This window comes from Poecilia reticulata, linkage group LG22 (genome assembly GCF_000633615.1).
Source record: "Poecilia reticulata strain Guanapo linkage group LG22, Guppy_female_1.0+MT, whole genome shotgun sequence".
NCBI classification, from domain to species: Eukaryota; Metazoa; Chordata; class Actinopteri; order Cyprinodontiformes; family Poeciliidae; genus Poecilia; species Poecilia reticulata.
The window spans coordinates 4,517,440-4,543,357 of record NC_024352.1 but is presented as its reverse complement, the minus strand read 5'-3'; the positions used below and the strand labels follow the sequence as shown (position 1 = coordinate 4,543,357).

Genomic DNA, 25,918 nt, shown 5'->3' with positions numbered 1-25,918 from the left:
TAACTGAGGGGGTTTGATCGAACTGCCAAAAATGGTCTCTATGCTGATGGCGTTATCCAGGAGCTGACATTTCAGAGGAGACCCCTTGAGCATCAGGAAGAGGTGAACACGGCGAGTAGGAGGGCTGAATGGAGACGATCTGAGGGAAAACGATAAAACATGGATGAGATGTAAAGGAACGGATGTCAGGCTGAGTGGCTTAAACAAAGCAAGTCAATTCGCCAGTGTAATGCCATCAAAATTAAGAAAGAGGCGAATTTGACAGGAAGGTGTTTGGCTTACAAATGTAGAAAAAAAAAAAAAAGCAGAGGCAAGATTTTTCAGATCAAACTTCGAGTTTATGTTAAATGTACTTCATTCAGTCAAAAATGAATATTCTTCCTACGGTTTTATATTTATTTAAATAATTACCCGTATTTATCCCTAAATCCTCAATCACCCTAGATTCCGAAATCTCATCTTACATTTGAAAAGGCAAACGCCCCCGAGTATTTAAAGCCCAGTACGCTGTGCGATTTAGAAAAAAAAAAAAAAAAACCTACAGGACTTGAACATGTCATACTGTGTAAGCTTGACATCACAGTACCTTCAGTCACACTGCATGATCAAAGATGGCAGACTGCACCAGAATGGCTTCAAGCAGATTTGACTGACAGATCAGTCCAACAGTAAACGGACGGCGGGTTGCAGGTCTCCATGTGATAATTATTGCAGTCAGATGCTGAGAAAAGGCAGAGTGGGGATGAAGGGACGGAGACAGCAGTGGAAACGTTGATGGCAGGACAAAAGATAAGAATCAGATGGTAGAAGAAACAGATGAATGGTTTACAAGAAAATACCGGATCCCTGTTCAGGACAGGGTTAAGCTGGTAGTGGTTGGGTCTTTGCCACCAACGGAGAAATCTCCATCACAAAAAGTTTTTTTTTCTAAGATGGCAGAAATCACATAACCTAAAGGTAGATTCAGTTTCACATTTTGAAAAACCTGGGGTGTGGCTTTGGTGCAGAGGCCCGTTGACCTCTCCCTTCTCCTCTCACAACCCGCTTTCCTGTCAACTCACTCAAGTCACTAGAGCTAAAAAAATCCATACAGAAGGAAGGGCTGTCGCTTTTATTAGAGCACATACACGTTCCTTGAACTATTGATCACAATCAAGAAAGTGCAAAAGTCGTACAACTTGGGTGGCGATCAAGTTTGGTCCAAATCAAGATTCGGTCCATAACATTTCATGTTTTGAGCAGTTGCCTACAAAGTCCACTTTGTATGCTGATCAAAAATCTCATCGTTGAGGATCCAAAGGTGTTCACAGGGCAGAAAGGAATTACAGTCTCTATTGGGAGACTATAATTCATCCGATTAAAGGGAGAGCCCTGGGCATACCCAGAGAAAATCTCCAAAAGGCGATACTCCACATGCCTTCTGATTGGATGCCTTGAACTACTTCAACTGACTGCTTTCCATCTGAATGATCCGTGACAAACCGCAATATCTTAATCTAGAGCAAAGGTCCACAAGTCTAGTCCTTCAGAGCTACTCTTCCTGCAGTGTTTAGATGTGGCTTTTCTCCAACATTGAGCTCTGAAGAGACTTGGTAATGGGCCAATCTTTGGATTCATATGCAGGATAATAGATATGGAGGACTGGAGTTGGGAATCTATGCTCTGGAAAGACTATTTCCATTCTGTTATGGGATCGCATAAGGAGACCGTAGAACAGGGGTCACCAACTCCAGTCCTCGAGGGCTACCGTCCTGCAACTTTTAGATGCGTCTCTGCTCAAACACACCTGGTTCAAATAAACTGCTCATTTCCCGCCTATAGCAGAGAGGAATGAATGCTGGTGAGAAAATTCAGACATTTTGGAGCAGAGGTGAATCTAAAAGTTGCAGGATGGTAGCCCTTGAGGACTGGAGTTGGTGACCCCTGCCGTAGAATGAGCTGGAGTGAGTTTTCTTGGAGAGGGACGTCTGGGTTTCTCTTCTGGACCTATCCCCACAGAACCTGATCACAGATGGTTGGATGGACGGACGGACGACGAAGGGTCAGAATATGAGGGATTCGTAATTAGAAGACAAATCAATGAAGAGTATCTCAAACATTTCCTTCAATCCCATTTCTCCAACTTTCCGGGTGCCCCAGCGACTCCAGCTCTCTCCCGAGAAAAGATTGAAATCTTTCCATGTCTGATAGCGTTTGGCTAGGTTTGGTTCAGTCTTTACTCTGGTGAATTCCACGTCACTTTATGTACAGAACTCTATTACAATTTAGGGGAGTTAAGAACTCACTTGTCTGACTGCTTATTAGCCATAATCTACCAGAGTTTGGATCATAGCTAAGACAAGAAGCCACACTAATCCGTATGATTACTTGCTCTGCCTTTAACCAAATTTCTGGTATGAGACCAAAAGAAGGTTACCAAACTGAAACCAACCCTGACCATTTACTTTCCATCTTTGGTACAGTGGGAGATGAAGAGAAACGCACTGGTTTTGTAAAGCATCAGCGATGAGCGTAACCTTTCATAATGCTGTTGTAGGCAGTATGCCGGTCCTCCAATGGCTTCTAATTCCTCTGTCACAGCTTAATGAATCCACTTCTTATCAGACACAAGGGTAGTTAGAGTGAATACGCAGAGGTTGCTATTTTAAAAAAAGAAGGTATGTAGAAGGCATCTTTTCAAAAAAGCATAGTCAGTTTCCTTTGTGTGTGACCTTCAGGACAGTCTTTTGCTCTTCTGTACTCCCTCACTGTCATCATCCTAACACCTCTCTCCTTACCTCTTACATCAGGATTGATCACCTCAGAAGTAGGCCTTTTGTTCAGAGCTAAGGCGCAGCAAACGCTGACCTCAGGAGGGAGGAGGAGATGGAAGGCATTGCTCGCAGAATTTAAAACAATGCTCATGTGAATCTACAGGGGCCTTCCAAAGCTTAGCGGGAGGAACTTGATTGATGCTGCCGTCTTGGTGTACAGATGATCTTGTTTCGCTTAATTTTTGTCTTTTTATGATGAGAAACACCTTGAACTGCATTGTTGATGAAATTTGACATGCAAATAAACTGATGTGGAAACTACCACCACCCATTGAGCAGTAGAGCAACTGATTACCATGGCGACAGAAAGGAAGATGACATTGCTGGCCCAGGAATCACATTGATTTCTTATACATTCATCACCTAATCTTAGGATTAAGAGAAATTAAATTTTGTGATTTTATATTTAGATTATTTTTATAAGTGGTGGACACTACTAAAATTGTTAATTGAGATAATTTCAGGGTCTATGATTAATTCACTTGCCACTTAATTGAAATAAGTGGATTTAATCCAAAACCATACGTCAAGAAAAAAGGCTACACTTTCAATTAAGAAAAAGATTTTCCTTTTTTTTTTTATTTATTGATTTTATTCTGGTATTTATGTTATTAAGCCTTCAGAATGGTGGAAAGTGTTTACATACCCATTCAACTTTCAAGGGGTCCAAGAACTTCTGATCATTCATGGGGAACTTCTTTGGAAAAATATGAAAGTATGGACTGTGGACGTTGACATTGATGTTGCTGCTACAACATGTTTAGCATTGAGATGTTTTTTATGCTTGAATAACTTCACTGATAGACCAACTCTTTTTTTTAACACAACTTGAACTCAACAAGTCTTTATCAGTGTCCAATCAGATTGGTTTCTGAAGCAAAAATGAACCCCCAGTGGGCCAAGAGAAGCGGCATTGTTTTCTGCATCAGATTTACGGATGTGCCAGAAACATGCAGATACAAAAGTTTAAAAAATCTATGCAAAAAAACAAAACAAACAAAAAAAAACCAAATAGAATAAAGATGCAATTTTTTGGGGATAGAATTTCTAAAATTTTGTTATGAAATGTAGATTTCATTAACTACATAAAATCTATGTAGTTAATGAAAGTCTTAAGTAAAAGTCTCGACCCTAATTATTATTCAGGGTTCTCTGTTTTGCCTCTTTGAAGGTTATCTGCCAGAATTGGTTTTCTGCAGCTGGAGGGGAATAGATCAAGAAAAAGTCATTTTCTCATGGCAACATTTCTCTCAGCAGCCTGTTGAGAGGCAAGTTCTCCAAGTCTGTCTAGGAAATATTTCAGCACTTCTTCTGAAGGAGCTGTATTGAGCTGACACTCTGACAGAGTCGTCTCATACACTGTTTTTTGCTCACATCTTGTACAGCTGATACAAAACATTTAGAATTAAACATTTCCCAGGAAAACAACTGAAACATGATACTGAATTCTCCATCTGAAGCGCATGTTGAATTTGTATATTTTTCCCTAAATTGCAGCAGAACTCATGGAGAATGGTGCACTGTGCCTGTTCAAGTCGGTGGAACCTTCTAATTGGAACCACACAGGCTCTTAAAGGAAAGGGAGCCGCCTGCCAAAGTTCTGCTTACACTAAGCGATTAAGCATGTGGGGGCAAATTGTTATTAAAAAAATATTCTGAGGTTATTTTAGTCCAGAAGACTAAAGCTTGTCCTTCTCTTTTATTTAGTCAAAAGCGACAAGCTATTCTATTTACAAAGATCTGTTTTAAACACTCTTATTATAAAAGGCTTTTTTTACAGGAGGAATAAAATGTATAGTTATTGACAAATTTTGATGGAGTTGTGCTTTTAAAATAGGAGAATGTCTTCATTTGTACATCTACTATGGTAAATTGTTTAAGATAGTTAAATTGAGAACAATGCTGGCTGATAAATTGAGGGTTTCAAACTGTGTCATAATTGAGGGGGTCATAAACTCTGAATATGGGGCAGATTTAAGCTTTTTTTTGTACGGATGAGTTTGGACTAGTTTGAACGTTTTAACACTTGTCAGTAAAAGAAGTTTTGCTGCACAGAAGTTATTAGAACATGTTTCAAGAGGGCGGTTATCCAACTTCCAACAATACAGTAAAAGTTTTACGGTTAAGGGCAAAAGTAACGAAGAGGTTTTCACTTAATATAGGCCTAGAGATGTTATTGTAGTCACTGGTAATTAAGTATGATTAGTGCCCATTAGCAGCACAGCTCCGGTCCATTTCTGCGTCATGCGCTCAGTGAGAAACAGCGGGTTGTGCGGCAGCGGGGGGAAACAGAACAGGGGTATAGGGGGGCTCTCAAGCAAGAAGCTGCTGATGGCGGCTCTAAAGTTTAATGCCTGAGGGACTGACAGCGCACAAAAAAAAAAACGAAAGAGCAGAATAAATAAGTGTGTGGAGCGCTGGTATGAGAGCAGGGTGGGGAGGGAGGGCGGGGGGTGTGGAACATTCAAAGTACCAGCCCGGGGTCACCTTGAGCTATCCATCTCCCGGCTCCAGCTGAGAGAGACCCCCAGGAGCCGTGGGGGATATAGCCGGCTTCCTCTCGTTTAATTGCACTCCGTGGAAGAGCGAGACAAAGCGAGTGATCTCCCTCTCTGAGGTGGATAAAGCAATCCCCCGGACCGGTTGGAAAGACGACGCCCGGACATTCCTGACAGCTGAAATGAATCCAACAAGTCTGCCGGCGCCGGAATGAGATTCAGCTCCAGTGTACAACAAGTGGCCGCAGTATGGCTGCTTTGTCTTGGCTATGGTTTATTTTCTCTTTCAAGTGAAATGAGTTGACTACTAAAGAAGGAGAAACTATTAAAAGGAATGTGGTCATTTTAATGTTTCATATTTAAAGGAAAGACATTCCAGATGATCTCAATGTTGCTAGCTGAGTTTTCATGCACCATACAATTAGGCAATTACAAAATTTGTTTGCTTACTGAAAACACATTAATTTCAGAAGAAAAAAACCCTCACATTTTTCAGTCAGAAGTTTTTTGTGTTAGGATACGGTAATTTCTTTGGCCTTATCAAACTTTGTGTATTTTGTAAAACTGCAAACACTTTTGAATTCTTTTGTGAATACTTTTGCTAGGCGTTGCATGTTTTTAGACTCCAAATCTGTTTCACATAGCTCTACGTACCTCAGCACCACTGATTCACTTCATAAATGGAACAAAACTATTCAAGTGAAATTTTGCTGCTTCAAAAAATTATCACAACCAAGATCATTAAAAAAAACAACATTTTGTTTTCAAACAGTAGACCTAACTTTAACATCTCATCACAGTACGGCAATTAAACGTCAATTTAATTGTCAGACTTTGACAAATATTTTTTTACATGGCATGCAGTAAGATCAATTGTGGCTTTATGTTCCTAAGAGATATTTCTTCTAGAGGAGCATCTGAATCTGAAATATTTCTAATCATCCAATAAATACCAGGTTGGTTGGTAGGGTTACCAACCAACCTGGTATTGGTTGGTAACCCTACCAACCAAATTAATCATAGGTGTACACCTGTGTATGCATAAGGTTAGATTTTGTATTGAAATTAGTGAAAACAAAAAAATAGCTCGATGGTGCTCCCAACTCTCAACAAGACTCATGTTTTGCAGTCTTCTGGTGCTTTGGCAGGTTGACTTGGCTCCTGGAATACTTCAATTTGAGTCAACTAAATATTATTAGCTCCAGCCCAGCTCTGCCAGGGGACATCAGCAACTTTAATAAACCGTTTAAAAAAAATGTTTTATCTTCAGCCCAGAACACTGAGATGGTTTCAAAAGTAGAACAATAGAATAATGAGCCACAAAAAGACCAAAACTTAAAATAAAAAGGAGCCACTTTGTAAAAGGAAAACTTGTGTTCTCAGCTTTCAGAGGGACTTTTTTAGCACAAGGGAAGAAGAATGATGCATCATCAGGACAGACAATGTAAAGTCTAAATCATCCTTTACTCAGAACCTGTCCATAATGTCTACTGGACAAATTCATCTGCTTTACTGATACTGATTCATATTCGTGACTGGTTCATAGTCAGTTTTAGAAAAATGTGCAAAAAAAAAACAAAAAAACGTCAGTATTTCACTAATGTCCAGAAAATGTAATTATGCAATTGCGGTGGTTCCATTAAATTAGAAATGCAATTAAAATCACAGTAAAATAAATGTTTACATGTGATAAGTCATTAATAAACATCGTCCTCCTACCACTTCTTGTTGCCTTCTTCTCTGTGGTTTGTGCCAGTGGCAACATCCAGTTTATCATGTGACTTGTGTGATGTGAAAAGTGTTTCCATTGCAGTTTTGCAAAATAAACCAATTTCACAACGGCCCAAAAAAAAAAAAAAAAAAAAAAAAAACAACCTAGAGACTACATTTTTTTTGAAAAATGTTTTTTTTTTTTAAATTGGAAAATCTCAATTTTCCATTGAGCCAATTTATTTTCTAAATGAAAAATTGTGCAATTTTATGTTCAATGGAAACATAGCTATTTACAGTATATGCTTTCAGAATATGTGTTTAAATATGGATAGACATTTTAGAGTGGAAACTTTCTGCTATTTTGACAAATAAACAAATCCATACTTGTATTATTGTGATTAGAAGACTCAAGGTTAACTACTTACAGTTTCACCGAGATGTTTAAATTGCCCAGTAGTTGTTTACAATTGTCTCAGCGATCTACTGCTAGCCTTTTGGAGGTCTGATGACCTCAGGTGACCCAAACATTTGCTTAACAGACAGTAATTATTTTTGCTAGACTGTATTAACCTTGTATTAACCTTGCTTTTAAAAACTTTATATTTTGCCTCATATTGTTCTACAATCATTTTATTTGCATTTTTAGAAAAGTCTTGAAGTAGTGAGACTCGGCTAAAAATTGGCATAAGAAGTTGAAATTCCTGATTTTTAAATCTCTATTCTAACCGGTGCACAAAACAAAACAACACATGCATAAGTGAATGAATTTATTAACTGTACAGCCGTGCAGTAATAAGACTAAAGACAAACCTTCCTGTGCAAAAGAAACAGAATAAAAGCAAGAAACAAAATCAAGAGGGGAATCAAAACGCAGTCTGAGGTCACATGCATGAGAATAATCCTCATCCAGAACTTTTTACTGATTTATTTTATTGTTACAGTTTGGAGTGAAATATTCCCCTCCACAATTTTTTAAACCAGAAAAGATTTTCTGTCATGTTGCAAGAATAAAAGAAACGCTAATGTTCCAGTTCCTTTGATAGAATTAGTGTTTATGCACAATAAAAAAAATAAAGTGGCATGTAATGACATCTCAGCCATAATAGCATTTTGTTGACGTTTCTTTTTATGAAAGCAGCAGATAAGTAATGCAGGTATTACACTCCTGTGTTCTATCCCCTCGCTCCCTTAACTGTTAACGGTTTGTTGCTTTGTTTTGTGTGTGTAATCTTGGCTTTCATTACGATATGTAAAAACGTGGGACGGCGAGCTCAGACTGTATTAAAGCAGCTGGGGGAGTCCTACAGACTAACTCGCTCCCTTGATTGGGTCGTTTAACACTTTTGGCAGGAAGAACAGATGAGACTGAAATTTGCAGAGCACTCCAATGACTCTGAAATGATTAGGTATTACAGAGCGTCATGGAGAAGTGCTCTGAATGGGAGGGTAACAGCTGCAACGCAAACGGGGAAAGATAGGTTTTCTCCCCTCTTTCTCTCCTGGCCGTTTGCATCCAGCCATCTGCCCTGCAGCGGACGGGTCGCCACGGCGGCAAGAGGGTCCCCCGGACAACGCTGGGGTCTGATCTAACATGGAGACACGTGTGTGTATGCGCATGTGTGTGTGTCTGGGTATTGTCATTGTGTTCCGGGTCCCTGCTTACTGTTGGAATGCCAGTCTCTCCCACTCTACTGCCCCTGCACACAGAACCATCTGCTGAAGGCCTCATTTACAGCGCTGCATGCAAGATAAGCTGCTAAATGTGTGGGCCTCTGCAACAAACTACATGTGCTGAAGTGTTTTCTTTTTTTGAAGGGAGAATGACTAAAGAATGAAAATGTAATGTTTTTTAATTGCCAGTAATGTTTACTTTGTGAATCTAACGTTTAACGACTCAATTAAAGCCGAGGAAGCTGTTTTTCTAAAAAATTAGTTTATAAAGAAATTATGCAAAGTTGCTTGCATGATATAAATCTTGCAGAACTTACAGAATTTCTCAGATTTTTTGTAAAAACACAATACAAACCTGAGGACAGAAAGAAGAAACAAACATGTTTTTTTTTTTTTTAATAAGGATGCAGATGGGGGCAAAATAATATTTTACCTACCTTTCTAACTTGGTGAATTGTTTTCTACCCTCAAAAATGTTCTTACAATGCTGAGCCACTGCAATGTAGATGGAGGTGTAGATTTGGAGTATGTAACTTCTATTAAAAAAAACGTTGTTTTTTTTTGCATATTTGTTAAAACTTTCAACACATTATCCATCTCATACTATACTGTCACAACATCCTGACAGTTGTGTAAAAAACATAATTCTTATAAAAGTCACATACCCCAGTTTTAACTTGAGTAAAAATCCATGACTAAAGACGTGCAAAGCAATAAGTTTCTTCATACATCACGTATATTCTTTAGTTTTATTTGCATAACATTATGTTCTTCAATTGTTTTGCAGCACTGTTTAAGTATTCCTGGATAAACATATTTGAATTTTTTTTTGTTAAGTGCCTGCAGATTTGTGGAAAATTTGAGTATTCTGATTTTTTCCAGATAGCAATGCTACTTTGCCCTCTGGTATATGATGTTTGAAAGCAGCCAATCCAGAAACGGCACACATTTTTTCTTGTCAGTGATTGGCTGAGCCTCCAATAGGGGAGATACTGAAGACAACACATCTTAGCTTCTGCACTAGTCATAAAATGGTATCCACTTTGTGTTTTAATGCACATCAAGGTATATTTGGTGTTTGAACTAGTAATAAAATAGGCAGTTAAGTGTTTTTAGCGAGGGTCTTAACTATTCACGGACAGTTGTGCAAAAACCTTTGTCTAGTTAAGTGTTAGCGCTTATGTGCTCCACATCTTAGTGTGTGTGCTTACAAGTCAGCACCCTAAATCTGAGCTCAAGACTCTTATTTTGAAGAGTAGAAGGAAGTAGATCTTGAATTGCGACATTATGTGGCTAGAGAAAGCTAGCCAAGACTAATTGTTAGGCTGCTGCTAGCACTCTGTTACAAAAAGAGAGAAACTGTTTCTCTCGCAGCATTTTAGGAACTTTGTAGGAAAAGAAATTAAAATAAGTGACAGATGATAAACAAGCCATTTAGCCAAACTGCAACTGGCTAACTTTGAGCAGCTAACAATGCTAAAGCGTACTTGCGGTTTAATGTGAATGCTAAATGTCTCAGTTTTCAATGAGTCTGTACATTTGATCAGCTCCAGTGTAAGACACCTGGCATTTCCTAATTTTGATCCACTGAACACAAACACCTTAAGTTAACAGGTGTGACAGCAGCTTTAGTTGCCTTTATCTAAAACAGATTCAATGATTGGTTTGTTGGTACTGGTGCATTGCTCTGAGGAGATTTATGAACATGGCACATACTCATGTAGCTCTAGCTTAGGAGCAGCAGGAGCAGTCAGAATTGGAGAAACTTTAGACATGGGCAGCCATAGCACAGGTCAGAGGTCACACAGTTTCATCCAACAACAAGGAAGTGAATGGACCAGGGGCAGACGAGAAAGATGGTGAAGAAAATGGGACGAGACGCGAGGGCTAGGTGACACAGTCACCTGCGAGACAAAATACAGGTGGGTCAGCGGTATGCGGCGGCCAAGGGCGTAAACACAAGGGCACAGCCGCGAGACCGCTTAACAACTTTACTGCCAGTTTTGATTCATCCTCACCTTGAGGATCAGACCACAACCCAAGGACTAAGAGGAGGTACGGCGCAATTAGACCACCACCAGTCAAACTGTTTCAGTTGGGTTTCCAATTTTCCAGTTGGATAGGCAGGGGGACATTTTCAGAACAGATATTGCTTTAAACCGTCATTGTTAACAGACTATACTTTACGCTCGTGTTTGTCGCAGGGATTCAACCGGAGGTTTTTAAATTTTGACCTTCTGAAAATCTAAATGAAAGTTGGAAAACAAATGTTCCATTTGTATAAATGTTGCAAGACGATTCTGACAAGAACTAGAACTTCTGTATTTATCATCTATACATTTTATATATTTATATGTAATATTAAGGGGTTAAGTAAAAATACTTAAGACCTTAACTGTCACCCTCAAAACGCTCACATGTTATCCAATAGGTCTGTGAGAACACCGGTGACTTCATGGCAAATAAAGGGTTTAAAGAAGTTTTGTATTAAAATAAATACTGAATATACAAGAAAAAAAACACACAACTTGTCAATACAATACAAACATCTAACAAAACTAATGGTGTGATAGCCAGAATTTACAAACATTGGTAACACTTTATTTGAAGGGTTGTGCGCAAGACTGACATGCCACCGTCGTAAACATGACATTTCATATTCTCCTTATGAATATGAAGGATAATTTATGAATGTTTATGACTGTTGTCATGAAGTGTCATTCGGTAAATAATGAAACTTAGTGCAAAGCTGCACTAAAACTTGCATTAAAAGTTCATTAAAAAATGGCCAACATTTCATTATTCAGCAAATAATGAAAGTTTAAATGCAAAGTTGTACTAAAACTTGCATTAACAGACTACTATAACTACTATCACTGTAACACATTTTGGTAACACTTTATTTGAAGGGGGGGTGAATAAGACTGTCATGACACTGTCATAAACATGACATAACTCCTGTCATGAACATGAATAAGCCTTCATGAATATTTCTGACTGTTCTCATAAAGCGTCATTCGGTAAATTATGACACTTTTAATACAAAGTTGACATTATTCAAAATGTCTTTGTTATGACAACTTGACATTAACCAAGAAATCATTACTGATATAAATTTGTTATAAAAGTATTTCTGATTGTACTTTAAAAATTAGATAACTTTATGTTATTAAAGGTAAAGTTTAAACAGTAATGATTTACTGGCATTAACAAGTCTACGTAAAGTTGCCCAATTCAAAAGCCTCCTCCTAATGTTTACAGAGACGATTAAACGAAGGAAAATAAAAAAAAAGAGGAAACCAGAGGTGCTCAAAACCAGCGAGTGACAGTTCTTACGTCAGAGAGCGCCACTATTTCACTGCAGCCTGTCTTGTTAGGGTCTCAGATCTTCCCTCTGATCTGCTTCCATTCTTCAGAAACTTTTATGTGCGGACCTTCCTTCACACAATCATCAAAGGGAGAAGTGAAATGGGGGCCTGTGTTCCTGGCAGGGGGAATGTGCTCATGTTCAAAGGGAGGATTTTTTTTTTTTTCACCAGAGATGACTTCTTCTTCTGCATGTCACTTTATTACCACCTTATACCTTTAACCATAAAACATTTGATTAGTTTGGGAGGGGGGAATAAAAACATAAAAGAAAAGGTCGGTTTACACATCACAGCTCATTAAACAACTTTCCACCTATTTTATGGCATAATAGGTGACATCCTTTAAAAAGGTGGCTGAGCCACGATACTGTGGCTGTCATTCATATTTATGGCCCGGTGAAGGCAGCGAGGAGGGAGGTGTTTGTAAGGAGAAAGGGGGGATGAAGAGGGCAGCTTAATGGGGTAATAAATAAATGAAGGTATCAAAGGACATCCCTGCAGTTCCCTGCCTTTCCCTGGCCGCTAATGGAAAGAATCTACAATACGGTGCATCATGTACGGCATGGCAACAAACGTCAGGGGCATTGTACGGATCTGTATTTGTGCAGATACCTTGGGGTGCAAAACAGGCCCGCGCATGTCAAGTTAGAGGAGATTTATAGGCGCTTTAGAAGCAACTATTGATGTTGGATACGTTCACACTCCTTCAAGAGGATGTTTCGGAGGAAAATATGACATCCTCATAGGAATACAGCGCCTTGGAAAAATATTCGTACTCCCTTCACTTTTTTTTTTTTTTTGTTACATTGCAATCACATCATCAAAGCCAGGGAAGATGGTCAGATTGGAGAGAAGTATGGGATGGAGGTAAATGTAGGAGAATCCTAAAAAGAAGATCCGTTGGATGTTGTAAAAAACTTAAAACTGGAGAAGAGATTTACCTTCCAGCAGAACAAGCTTACATATTAGTGATGTTGCAAAAAAAAAAAAAAAAGATTCTCATTTGCGACAATTCAGAGTCAATTTAAAAATGCCACAAAATTGCTGAAAAAATAAAGTAAAAACAAATCCAACATCGGCCGTTCTCCATTTTGTAACTGAAAGCTGAACGTCAACACGCAGACAGTTCTGGAAGGTACGCATGCGCAGCAAGTACCAAAACAAAGGAAATTACAAAAATGAAAGACTCAACCGGTCCTTTCTTTATCGGCGGCCAACATTTGGATTCATTTTGTTTCTTTGCTGAACGACCGGGAAGCATGAGCTCAACGTGAGCTTCACCGTGTGCTACTTTAACTGAGTCTACCTCATAAACAAATTTAAAGTTGTAACATGACAAAACGTGAGAAAGATCCAACACCGTTTCATTTATAGAAACTCCCCTTCAACAGTCAGACGTGTCTCATCTATTACAGGTAAAGTGTTAAAATGTTACCCATTCAGTCACATTCTGGCCTGAAATCTCTGTAATCAAGAATGAAGACGGTCTGCCCCTGAGGCAAAGGAAGCTGGTCCATTGTTACAGTATTTTGCATCATGATGCATTGCTCCCCCTCTCCCCTTCACAAGCCACTTCTGTTAGATCTCCGCTTTAATTAGGAAGCTTACAGGCCTCCGTAAGCTGTGCCTGAAACCTGTATGTGTTCTGACCGCTGCTGGCCGCCGATAAGAGAATACGACATTTCTCGATTTATCACTTAGTTTCTCCTCGTGGCAGACTCGTCGGGGTAAGAGGAAATACGACATTTAAAAGAAGAGAGGGCAGAAAGGTGAACGCCACCCATGCTGACCAACAACGCTGCGGCAGGAATAAGGAGCTTCCACCGCCGAGCGGGCAGTTCAGGTTGCGCCGCCGCTCATCTCTGACTGAAGGGTCCGGCGTCTTCGGCGACATTAAACGGCTGCTGCAGCTTGGCCGGTCTAATGCCATCTGGCAGCCGCTGTCTCCTTCAAAGGAGCTGTCATGTCTCAAAGGGAGGCTTTGATTAGGGCTCAGACAGTACAGAGGCACACACACAAACACAGAGAAACGGATGTATGGCAAACATGGCGGGAGAGAATACCCCGAAGCTAATAGGTGGGTTATGGATTGTTAATTTAGTAAAAAAAAAAAAAAAAATCCACTTTTTGGGTTACCCTTTGTTTATACAGAAAATACAGGATGTATTGATGAAATCCTGAACATGAGATATTTACATGAAACCTGCGTAATGGTACGTAAACACCAAAAGCGTTTTGAGCATCAGGCGCGTCTGGTTCACATTCAGTCTATGTGGAGTCGCGTCGAAAGCCGTTGTGGCACATTTTGAGTGTCTAGCGCAGTGAGATTTAAACTGTTTCTAGAGTTTTAAGCGTTTGATGCGTCAAGAGTGTCCAACGGAAAACAACAGCCAAAGCTGACGCGTCTGATACATTCCTTATTATTTATTTTACGTTGTCTGTTCTACTCCTAATGGCACTGACTGAACATATCAAAGTTGTTTTTACATGCTTGACCAAGATTATCAAGTTATTGGTGAAGATGTGCAGAGTTGGCAAATAAGTCAGCAAGTCAGACGGTGTATGTCTGTGTTTAAAAATCTTAACATTTTAAGTCAGTTCAGTGCTGTTTCTGTATCGGATCGGTATCGGCCGGTACTAAACCTCACATCGATATCGGAAGTGAAAAAAGTAGATCAGTGCGTCCTTACCGAACGTCTTCTGTTGTCTCGGTTTCATGATGTCTAAATGACAAGAGAAACATTACAAAATATTTAAATAGCTATGTGTGTTTGTAAGAACTTATTCCCATTTGTTGCTATGCAGGGCTTTTTTTTTAAGTTCCAAAAATATCTATGAGACGGACAATGGAACTGAATATGAGCTTTTATAGAAGATAAATATTTGGATTTAAAGTTTTAATCATTCAATTGCCATCCTTTATTATGCAGCATTAATGTTTTAGTGGTTTCTAGGCATAACCAGCCTGAAAAGCCCAAAGCAGTTCATAGTCAGCTGTGGAAAATAGCTGAAATGGAACCAAAATGGTCATAATAAATCCAATATTCAACTTTCTTTTATAAACTTGAATAATTTCACCAATAAAAACTTAATTATATCACTTTTTTAAAATTAGCATCCATGGGGATAACTAACAATATGTTCAATTCCTAAGCCTCTCTTTAAGAGCTTACTTTTGCTTTTTACGACAGCAACTTTCGGATTTTCTAGAAAAAAAACAAAACAAAAACCTGTCACAGAACAATGAGCTTGGACTCATTTTACAAAATTAAAAAGCAACCAGTGAGAACAAGTCTCAGGGCCAAAACCCCTAAACTCCCGCGACTCTGCAATAACCGCACAATATGAAATCACCTCGGTTTCCCACGGCACAGGGCCTTAAGTGGGATGAATAAGGGCATAAATAGATGCAAATGTGTGTCACTGTAAGTCTGATGCAAGTAATGCGCAACTTGGAGGAATCGAGGATGAATGCGAGACCAGCGCCAGAAGGGACGGCGCTGGAGAGATCAGAACAAACTTGGGAGGCAAAAGGCTTCGACTAAGACACTTGACCTCAAACAGAGGATTTTATTCGCTGAATGTGGATTTTTCGTTGTTCCAACAGTGGTTTCCACACGGTGTCATCAGTAGCAGTTTGGAAACAAAGGCGCCGACCAAAACCCGCAAATCAAATCAAAGTGGCTCTTCAGGCTAATTCCAGGGCTGGGAGTGAGGAGAGGATTTTCAAAGCTAAATGAAATAGGGTAAAGTTTACAATTTGCTTTAAAATGTGCTGTAAAGATAGATATAAATTCCACCTTTAAATGTTATTTTTGTTCAAAATGTCAATAAAAGTGCTGCACGTATCTGAACAGACGTCGGCTATTAGTTGTAGTTAGTTCAATCATATACAACAGTGTTTCTCAACCTTTTTTGGGCCAGCGCCCCCCTAGCCCTCACCGCCCCCCCACCAAAGAATTTGCAGGCTACTTTGCACTGACCATTATTTTATCATTAATAGTACTATCACTATTGTAGATGTTTTGATTTTTATGCTTCTTTCTGTATTTATCATCAAAAATAATTTCCCAGAGAAAAAAAAAGTCATGGGAATAGAAATTATTTTCACAGGCGTCTATGAAAAATGCAATAAACATTCAACTTAAAATTGGTAGGCCTAACAGCAGCCAGTCAGAGTGGAAAAATTATTATTATGTGCCATTTTCTAGTTGTTAAATCTTGCACAAAATGACCTGATAAAAGATGTACAACATGCCAGTTTAAACTTTGAACTATTTGCAAAACGACTGAGCTCTGCAACATTAAAACATGGATAGAACTGTAACTACATTAATCATATCTTCTTCTCTTCAGTGTTTGTCGGTTTCTGGTGGTGCAGCTCTGTGCTGCCTTCAGGAGAATGGGACATCAGAGTATCATCCATAAAACTTCACCCACATGGCATTTATTGTGCAAACCAGAGCTTTCAGTGGAAAAACTAAAGTTCCAGATCCTTTTAATGCCATACAAATATGAGACAGAAACATGGATTRTATCTTTATATAGACCTGCCTATTGATTTATAGATTTATAGTTTTACTGGACAGAAATTACATAGAACAAATCTGGTTCTTAATCAAATCCTAATGAGTCAAATTGAAAGTGTCATGGAGTCATCAGCCTCATGACATTAACACTGACATGAAAAATAATATTGAAGAAATAAATATATCAAATTTAATTAAAAACATAAATAAGTGATMAGTTATTTACTGTTATGGTCTGTAAGATATATTTATTCTCATTACTAGATATGGTCTCAACAAACACATGACATTTCAACATTATTTTACCTTTTATCTGGAAATAGTGTAATAATAATAATTAGTAATAATAGTAATAATTCTTGCCATACAGTCCTCCGTATTAATTATTGCTCGAAAGGTCTTGCCATACCAGTTTATTCCTCTGTATTTACTTTAGTTTCTTAGTTTATTCTTGCATTTTGTTCTTCATTAATTTCCATTTAGTTTCCTTTGATTACTATTATCCTCTCTTGGTTTATCACTATGTCCACTTTAGTTTCTTTCCTGTTGCTAGATTTTATCCTTTATTGATCACCCATGGAGGGATTTCTTGATTTCTTTATTTAAATGGGTTCATTTTTCAGAGGGATACACAGTGAGGGTGTTGTGATTTTAGCTATCAGGAGAACGGAGCTGCGCCAAGAAGCTAACAGAAGCTAACAAACACTGAATAGAAGAAGAGCTGCCATAGATACAGTTGCAGCCAAGCATGATTTAATGTTACATAATACAGTTTTACCAAGTTGYTCAAAGTCTAAACTGGAATTGTTGTGCATATAAGGTGTAAAGTTTACCTTCGACCAAACACCCCCCAAAAGCCCCCCTTTTGTAAAAATGTCTGCCAGCGCCCCCTGGCATTCTCTGAACGCCCCCTGGTGGGCAGTACCGCCCACGTTGAGAACCGCTAATGTACAAGTTAAAAACAAAATTCATGATTACTTTAAAGGGGCAGTATTATGTGTTTTCCAAGCACACAGCACAATTTTATAGCACAATCACGTAACTATGCTAACTTCAGTTATAAAAATTCTGTATATGTTAAATATGACTTTAAAGAAATTTGACTTCATAATTTAATGCCTTGAAATTGGGCCTCTGTCTCTTTAAAAACTGCTGCTCTTGCTGAAGCTCTGCCTTCAGGACGTCATCACAATATGGCTCCTCTATTAAGCCTCCAACAACGTTTTTCACTGAGATGTAGCTCAAATGATGAACTGAGCAAATGCACAGTTCCACCAGGTGTTTGCCAATTGCTGCTGGCTATTCTGAAGAAGCTGAGTGGGGGCGTGACGAGGGAGGAGCTGCTCAGTGAGGGAGAAGCTTGGAAACAGCATTTTTTTTTGGATTAGCTTCGTCCTCCAAGGCGGAGCTTGGTCGACCCAGGCATTTTGCCCAGCTGTTGCCATGGGAGATTAAAGGATTTCTCAAACATGCACGAATTAATCAAGTCAGCACTCCAGGAGGGAACAACATTATAACATGACGTAAAGCCCCCAAAAAGTCAATTTTACGCAATACTGCACCTTTAACGGTGGACGCTCCTTGTTTAAATACATTACCGTCTAGCTATAAAATAGAGCAATTGGTTGTAATGAATTGTTACAACAACAAGGTGGCAGTAATACACCAACTTGTTCCCTAAGAAGAAGAAAAATGATATGATTCGAACTCTGACCCCAATTGTTCATCACAAAGAGAAATCTGCAGCTTTTAAGAACTTCAACGTTCCAACCACTTGCTCTATCGACAATACCACTACAGCGACGTATATGCCATTTTAGACCTCATGGTTTCCATGACAACAGCATTTTTTTTTTCTGATAAAAGACCTTCGAAGAGTTTTTTTCCCCCACTGAACAACTAAACTGGCGCTAGTACATTACAACGATCAATTAATGCCATTCTACCACAAACAACCGATCAAAATGTTGAGAGCGCCTCGTTAAAAACTCCCAGAGTTTAAAGCAGGATTAATAAATCAAGATTAGCCGGTCAGGATGGCGATGCATTAAAAATTTTTTTGCTCAAAACGACATTCATTAATTACGATAGTGCAATTAAGGCATCTGCCTGCATGGGCACAGAGATAAATAATCCAATTTGTGCAGCTAAACCATCTCCATGAAAAGTACCGGTTAAAAGTGATAAGAGAAACCTTTGATGGATGAGATATTTATAATAGCACAAAGCCATGGCACATACAGTAGCTGGGTCTAAATATGGGAAGGTTTTATAGCTTTAATACTTATAGAACATGGCAAGAAATGACTCTAGCCTCCAGCGCAAGTTAAACCCTGCGACCACCGTGATGGAAAAACACACCAAAAGAGATCTGAGGTGTCACACAAATCAAAGTGAATTTCAGAACACTGTGCATCTCTGAATACAATACATCCTTCATGGATCTAAAGGGTAAGAAGAAGTACAGAATTACGTCCTAGTGTGCATCAAGGAACTCATAGTAGACAGAAATGTGATTTCTAGACAGTCAGACGGCCAAAAAAAGTGATCCCATGCTTGGTTCTGGCATGAAATTCTACTTTGGTGAGGACACTGGCAATCATAGAAACTTTCACTATGCCTCAGCTGTAGCAGTATTAAGGCCAATCCACTGGGATGTTGGAAAATGGATCAACCCAAGTATCCATCACCAGCTACATCGAAAAATCCATCAACGGTGATCATGAAGTAGAGAATATGTGTTTTTTAATAATTTATTTCACAATAGTACATTAAACATAGGAGGCAAATATGTGAACAAGAGCAAATGAACTGTAAGGCAGCAGAACAGTATCTGCTTCCCTTGCCTGCAGATGTAGGTCAATCACAAAGCTCGGAAAAAGGCCGTAAAATTTTATGACCAAACATTGCTCTTTTTTATGCACAGAAAAAAACCATATTCTTTCTTCACTGCCGTAAGTGGGTGTAGAGCGAGGCGGATGTCTGATGCCAAAAAAATACTTCAGGTGTCCAAGTCCCAATTCGACCAGACATCTGTGACAGAGGGTCTTGTTATGCAACTAATTTTTTTTTTTTAATTGCAAATGTAACTGTGCCACCTGTTGTGTCACAGTTACATTTGCAATTCTGATTGGAGGAAGTGACTACATTAATTAACTGCCTTGTTTTCTGCTCAGGATTCTTCAGATAAAATACCCACTTCATGGAGGAGACATACGAGTCGGGGCACAATCCGAATGTGATGCAAACACCTTTGTGCAGACTTAATGATCTTCATTTGCCCATGGTGTAATGCTATTTTGCCTTGGAAATAATAATAACGTTGCAACATTTTATTCAAAGATACTGAACGTTGGTGAGAAAAAAAAGCCAGATTTTTTCTTTTTTGTTCTGAATGCTGAATTTGAATCCAGAGTTGCAATATTTGATACCGGTCTTGGACTCCATCTTCTCTCACTCTTGGACATTGAGGATTTTATTTCAAGACCACAACTGTGGAAATATTACCAAATAGGCAGATTTTTTTTTTCAAATGCATCTGTTAACACCCTTGCTTTGACAGGATGCAGAACGTACTGATTCAAATCCAATCTATAATGTGACTCATTGCTAATTATGTGTTTTTGTCAACACTGTCAACCATACCCACTCCCTTCACTCGCACTCCAAGCAAGTGAGTGGTGGTTTTCTGGGATTAGCGCTTCAGAAATACATCAGCATAAATTATAAAGGATATATTTGCTAAACAACATCCAGAAGGAAGCATAAAGGTTTTCAGAGATGCTGGGGACTATTTCAAACTTTTGTTGTCATTTAGAAATGAATCACAAAGAAAGATGAGCTATGTTTAAGTTACATCAGCAAAGCTAGCTAGCTAATGTTAGCAATCTGCCTCTGTGCTAAAATTTTTCACAAAAGAGATTTAGTCAGTATTATGTTAATTTAGATACCTGTATACAGCATGTTCTGTACATTTTAGGGCACTAGTTTCCATTTCTTGTCAGTCATTTGCCACCTAGTTTGGTGAACAAGTTAACGTCACCTAATATTAGCATAGGGCGCTAGTTTTGGTCTCTACTTGGTGGTCTTGACTACAATAATAATTGAATTCAAAAGTTGTCTAAACAAATTGTGTTTTCTTTTTTAAGCTGAATAGTACAGGCCCAAACCCAAAGTAAACCCAAGTTGTTAGATTTCCCTGCTTTTCTTTTTAGACCATAATTTGCGTAAGCTGCTGCAGTTTTTAGCTTTTGTTGAACATCTTCCAGTTTCATTGTAATGCTTGTTGTGACAGTGCAGTAAAGTGCAAATTATCTGTGATGTGTGATTGATAGGAGCGCAGCAGGGAGGCTGCGCGTGCATTTATTGCGCTGCCCTTGTCAAGAGTCTGATGAAATTCTGTACCTTACCTTCTTTCTGTCCTCAACAGGTTAAACCATCTACTCCTTTAATGAGACTACAATAAGTAGATTAACACAACTTTATTTTGTGATTTTTTTTTCTCTGCAGGCTTATGAAGCAAGCCACACAAGCATGAGCCCGACAATAAGCACATTATTTTGGTCTGAATTTTGGGTGAGGTTTGGCTCGGGCTCGATCCATAAATATAAACTCTAGGTTACAGCATAGGGTAGAAAAATGTTCTGACGTGACTTTTGCTTGATCAATTTTTCTACATGAGAGAAACTGAATTTTTTATAGGCTTTTGTGGACTTTTTAGAAATATATTCTGTCTTATCTGAGACAGAAACTTCTCTGATCTCATTTTTCCCTGATAGTGCTTGATAACTCATTCAGATGATTATCTCAATTTAGCCAAACAAAAGAAGGACCTTTCAATGAGCATCATCCTTCATTGGGGATGGAAGCCCACCTCGCACTTGTGAAGAAAATGATCCACGTCCACAGAAAAATGGTCATTGGCTCTTCCACCTTTAAATCATTTTCCCTCAAACTCAGCTTGGAAGTTTTAGAGTAATCATGTTGACAGGCAAACAAATAACACAGTGAAGGACAGTGATTTTATCCCACCTGACAACAGCTTGGTATAAAGTTTACATGGTATAAAAGATAACTGGTGACTTCTTTGTTCTTCCATTATGTAGTTGAATACTTCAAAACACACTTTTTCAATCAGTAGTACAATAAACGCCAATGAAACTCAACCAATCTGTTGGGGGAGTGGAGAGTGTTTATTTGGACCTCTCCTGCCTTTAACAACCAATTCCCTTAAAGTTCCAGAGCCAATTTTGAGTAAAGGTTAGGGCAGCGGAGGGCCCAGTTGGACAACAGCAGGTTTGTGATGGAGTGAGTGTGGAGTGGGTGCGGGGTGGATGCTGCGAGACCTCCAGAGGTGAGGGTGATGACAGCAGTTTGGGGCACGGTGACAGCTGAAGGGCACTTCAACGGGCATGACTTGTGTACCTGCAGAAACTGACACACACACACACACACACACACACACACACACACACGCACACACGCATACACACACACTCCCCACATCCCTGTAGTCCCGACAACACTCCCCACGCACACACAGTCTACCTCCAGGGAAGTCATTCAAAAGGCAGTAATGGCGCTAATGAGAATCTGCTATGACTCTACATGCTGCCATCGTTTAAGGGATTCTTCACCAATGCTAATAATCTGACATTTTAAGGTTTCCACGTCACTTTGGATTAGCTTAGCCAGCAAAGTTTGTCAGACTGGCTGACAGGCCAAGAAAAAAACTCATTTGTTAACACTCAACTATTCAGATTGGAGCCTTTTGAGCATTGCAGTCCAAGAAGCAAATGTTTAACAGCTCAGTTGAAGTGAGAAACTAAGTGAGAGGTTTGAGGGTTTCCAAGGAACCGGATGTAGAGTGGCGTTTGCTTTCCTACGCAATTCAGCTTGATTCTCATCTCCTTCCAGTGCTCAGTCTGGGATTTTTATCATTGAGTTTGATTACTCAAATGAATAAAGGTTTTTAGTTTTTGTGCTGCTTTAGAATTATGGTTGTAGTCAGACAGTGGCATTATTGTTTTGTTTTTTTTGTGTTTACCGCAAACTGAGCCTAGCATAGCAGCTTTACATGAATGTCCTACACTCTGTATTTAGAGCCTCTTACAAGACTGATGGTGTTGTGGCTTGTTCTGTGTGTTTCAGTGTGACAAAATTTATTGAAATTGTCCTGTGCAGATGTGTCTTATTTTTTAAATGTGTAGTTTTAAATCTAAAAAAAACATAGGATATTATGGAAAGAAGAAAAGTAAAACGGCAAAAATTTCAGTTATCAAATGTGCAAAACTGGCAGCAAAAGCTGTCTACTCAAGATAGGTGAATACAAACATTTACCATGATTTTATTTGTAATAGAATAAAATAAAACCTATTATTTTTCTTGGTTGTTCCATCATAAAATTTCAACTAAAGATGCTTTAATGTGATGCACAGCAAAAAACACAAAACCCCACAAAGTGTTTATGATCTAGTTTCAAGTACAAATATCTTAGTGCACTGGAAGACAAAACTAACTTACAAGTAATAAAAAAGTACTACTTTCACTGGCAGATTATTTAATTTGTAATGACATTTTTCCTCCATATTGTAAATGAAATAATCTTAATCTTTCATCAATATTAAGGAATTATTGACTTATAACAAGCTCCTATATCTTGCTGAAAATTCACTTATAAGTTAGTTTTGTCTTATTTTAAGTGCACAAGAAACTAGACCCAAAATACTTTGTAAATTGTTGTGTTTTGCAGTGAACAATGTGAATGGGTTTCATGTCACTGCAAAGGCGAACGGGTAGTGAGCGATCCAACATACTGCAACTGTGAATCTGCAATATGTTGTGCTGTGAACCAGGATAGTAGTCATTGTTCCCATCTGTCAAGAGATCACACTGATCAAAACAATTGAATGCAACTTTACACAAAGTCAAAAAAAAAAACTTCAAATCTGCAGTGCAGCAAAAACTTCACAGGTAATCTTCACTGAGCCAGGTGAATTGGACCAATGTCTAGAAATTCATAATTTCACTTTCGAGTCCATTGGCTAAATATAGCTTTTTCTCTGCCACATACAATTCTTCAAAATGCTTGAAATGCTTAGAAGCCTCATACACCAACACTGTTATTGGAGCTTTTAGACAAGATTTTAACCCTCAGGTCAAAAATGTTGCAGTTATTCTGGAAAGACATAATATGTCTGCTGGACAAAATCATTTTCAATGACCGCCGCAGCATTTAATGCCTTGAGATTGGTAGTGAAAACATCCAGGTCAACTTAACAAGCATTTCATTAACATTTCTAAGCACTGAGAAATTTTCCGCTCTGAAATTCATAAAATCCCCAAAAAGCTCAAGGATAAAGGTGATTGCTTCAAAATCGTGTTTGAAAGATACAACAACTATTTGTTTTAGTTATGAATCCCAAAGAGCAATAAAAAGAGCATAAGATACAAAACAAAATGCCTCATTTAAATGTTTTCTCTCATTAAAACAAACGAAAGAAATGTAACGTCTGCTCATTGTTGCGACAACCTTTGCATGCTAAACAAGTCGCATTTGGTCTTAACTTGCTAAAGTGCAGAAAAGGAAACTGTTGCAATAATGAAGCTTGCTGGAATAATAAAAACATCCATTTGGCTTTCCTTCACCTGCCTGACAGTAAAATGGCTTTATTTTGATTTTAAAAACAAAGAAACATTTCTGCTGCAGAAATTAAACATCATCTCATCTTAGACCGTAAGCGATGTTCAGGCAATCTCTTGATGCTTAAGAAAAAGACAGAAAGACTGTCATCAGATCAAATGCCCCATTTTCATTCTGGGGGGCTTAGATAAGAAAAATGATATGCCAACTTCCTGAACTACCCTAGTTTCCATGCAGCTAATGTGACTCACTAACATGTCATTCTTCCTGTATCAATGCATTAATCTTATTTTTTGTCATATATGTTTTTCAATAATTTTTCAGCATGAAAAAAAGGTTGAAATTATTATTTTTTTAAATGTACCGTCAAAGAGTTTCACACATCTTCAGACAATAGACGTTAAGAGTTTTAGAACGTGGAGGCAACAAAGAAATTCAAATGACAAATGATTTTATTTTCTGATAAAGATAGCCTATCCAACCCTTTATGAAGTTAGTTCTTCACCTAGTCATTTGATGAATTAACAGAGTAACCACATGCATTTGTTTCAATGTTACACCCAGGCTTGATTACTGCTAGATTTTTCGAGGAAAAAAATAAATAAAACCACTGTGTCTGAACTTAAGGTAGGCTGAAAGACCTGGAAAAACTAAGACGTTATTAGATAACCTAGAAGCAGATTCTGTAAATGGAGAATTTGGCTAAGGTTGACAGTGGAAGAAGCAGTTAAGCCCATGGAAAAGGAGCTAAAGTGATTCACATCCATCAGTCTGGAAAACATCACAAACCCCAATGAGAGCCAATTTCCACAAAAGGGAGAAATCATGAAACAGTAGTGAAATTTCCCAGAAGTTGCCAGCCTTTCAAAATTGCCCCAAAAGCTCACTGGCAACTTATCCATGAGGTCAAAAAACAACACAAAACAACTTTTGAAACACTGCAGAGACCGGGCAAAGGAGAGGTACAGGTTAAAATCTGAAAACCATTGCTGACCAAAATGAGCCCCAAGGTATGTCAAAAGTGAGAATGCTCAAAACAAACACACTACCACCACTATGTTTAGACTGTCAGTATGACGCCGTCTGTAATGCTGGGCAACTATGTGGGCAATAAATAGCCTTAGTTAAATCCTAATTAAGGGGCTATGGTGTGACTTTACGCAGTCCGTTCAGGGTTGAAAGAAAACAGTTCAGAAAGAAGAGCAGGTTAGAGATGGAACCTACTCAGCACTATACAGTTGTAAGGGTTTTCCAATGGTAATGATGATGTGGTACCATATTACTCTACTGGGGTTCCAACCATGTGATGTCAGAAGATTGTCATTTACTGATTGGCTGTTTGTGTCAAAAGAGTGATTGCCTTGCAACAATTTGACCCGCCATTTTGTAAAAACTCATAACAGTGACAGAGTTGTTTTGAGTGGCTTCTGCACACATCCATCAACACCAGCATGAACACAAGATAACAGCTTCTGAATAGCAATCCACTGTAGTGATCACAATGCATGACAGGGCTAATATGTAATTATCCATGGTAATAGAGACTTGTTCAAAAGTTGCTCTAGAGTTTGATATCAGTACCAGAGCTTAATCTTCTTACACTGATCAGACAAATCCAGCTTAACCTAAATTTCACAGCATCAAACATAAATAGAACTACAAATGTATTGCGATGGTTGTTCCC

The 25,918-nt window shown here is 38.6% G+C and overlaps 1 protein-coding gene across 1 annotated transcript in view; it reads right to left on the bottom strand.

Moving 5' to 3' along the window:
- The window catches only part of atrn (attractin), a 146,762-nt gene that overhangs the window by 33,162 nt on the left and 87,682 nt on the right, over positions 1-25,918 (bottom strand). The window lies entirely within an intron of this gene.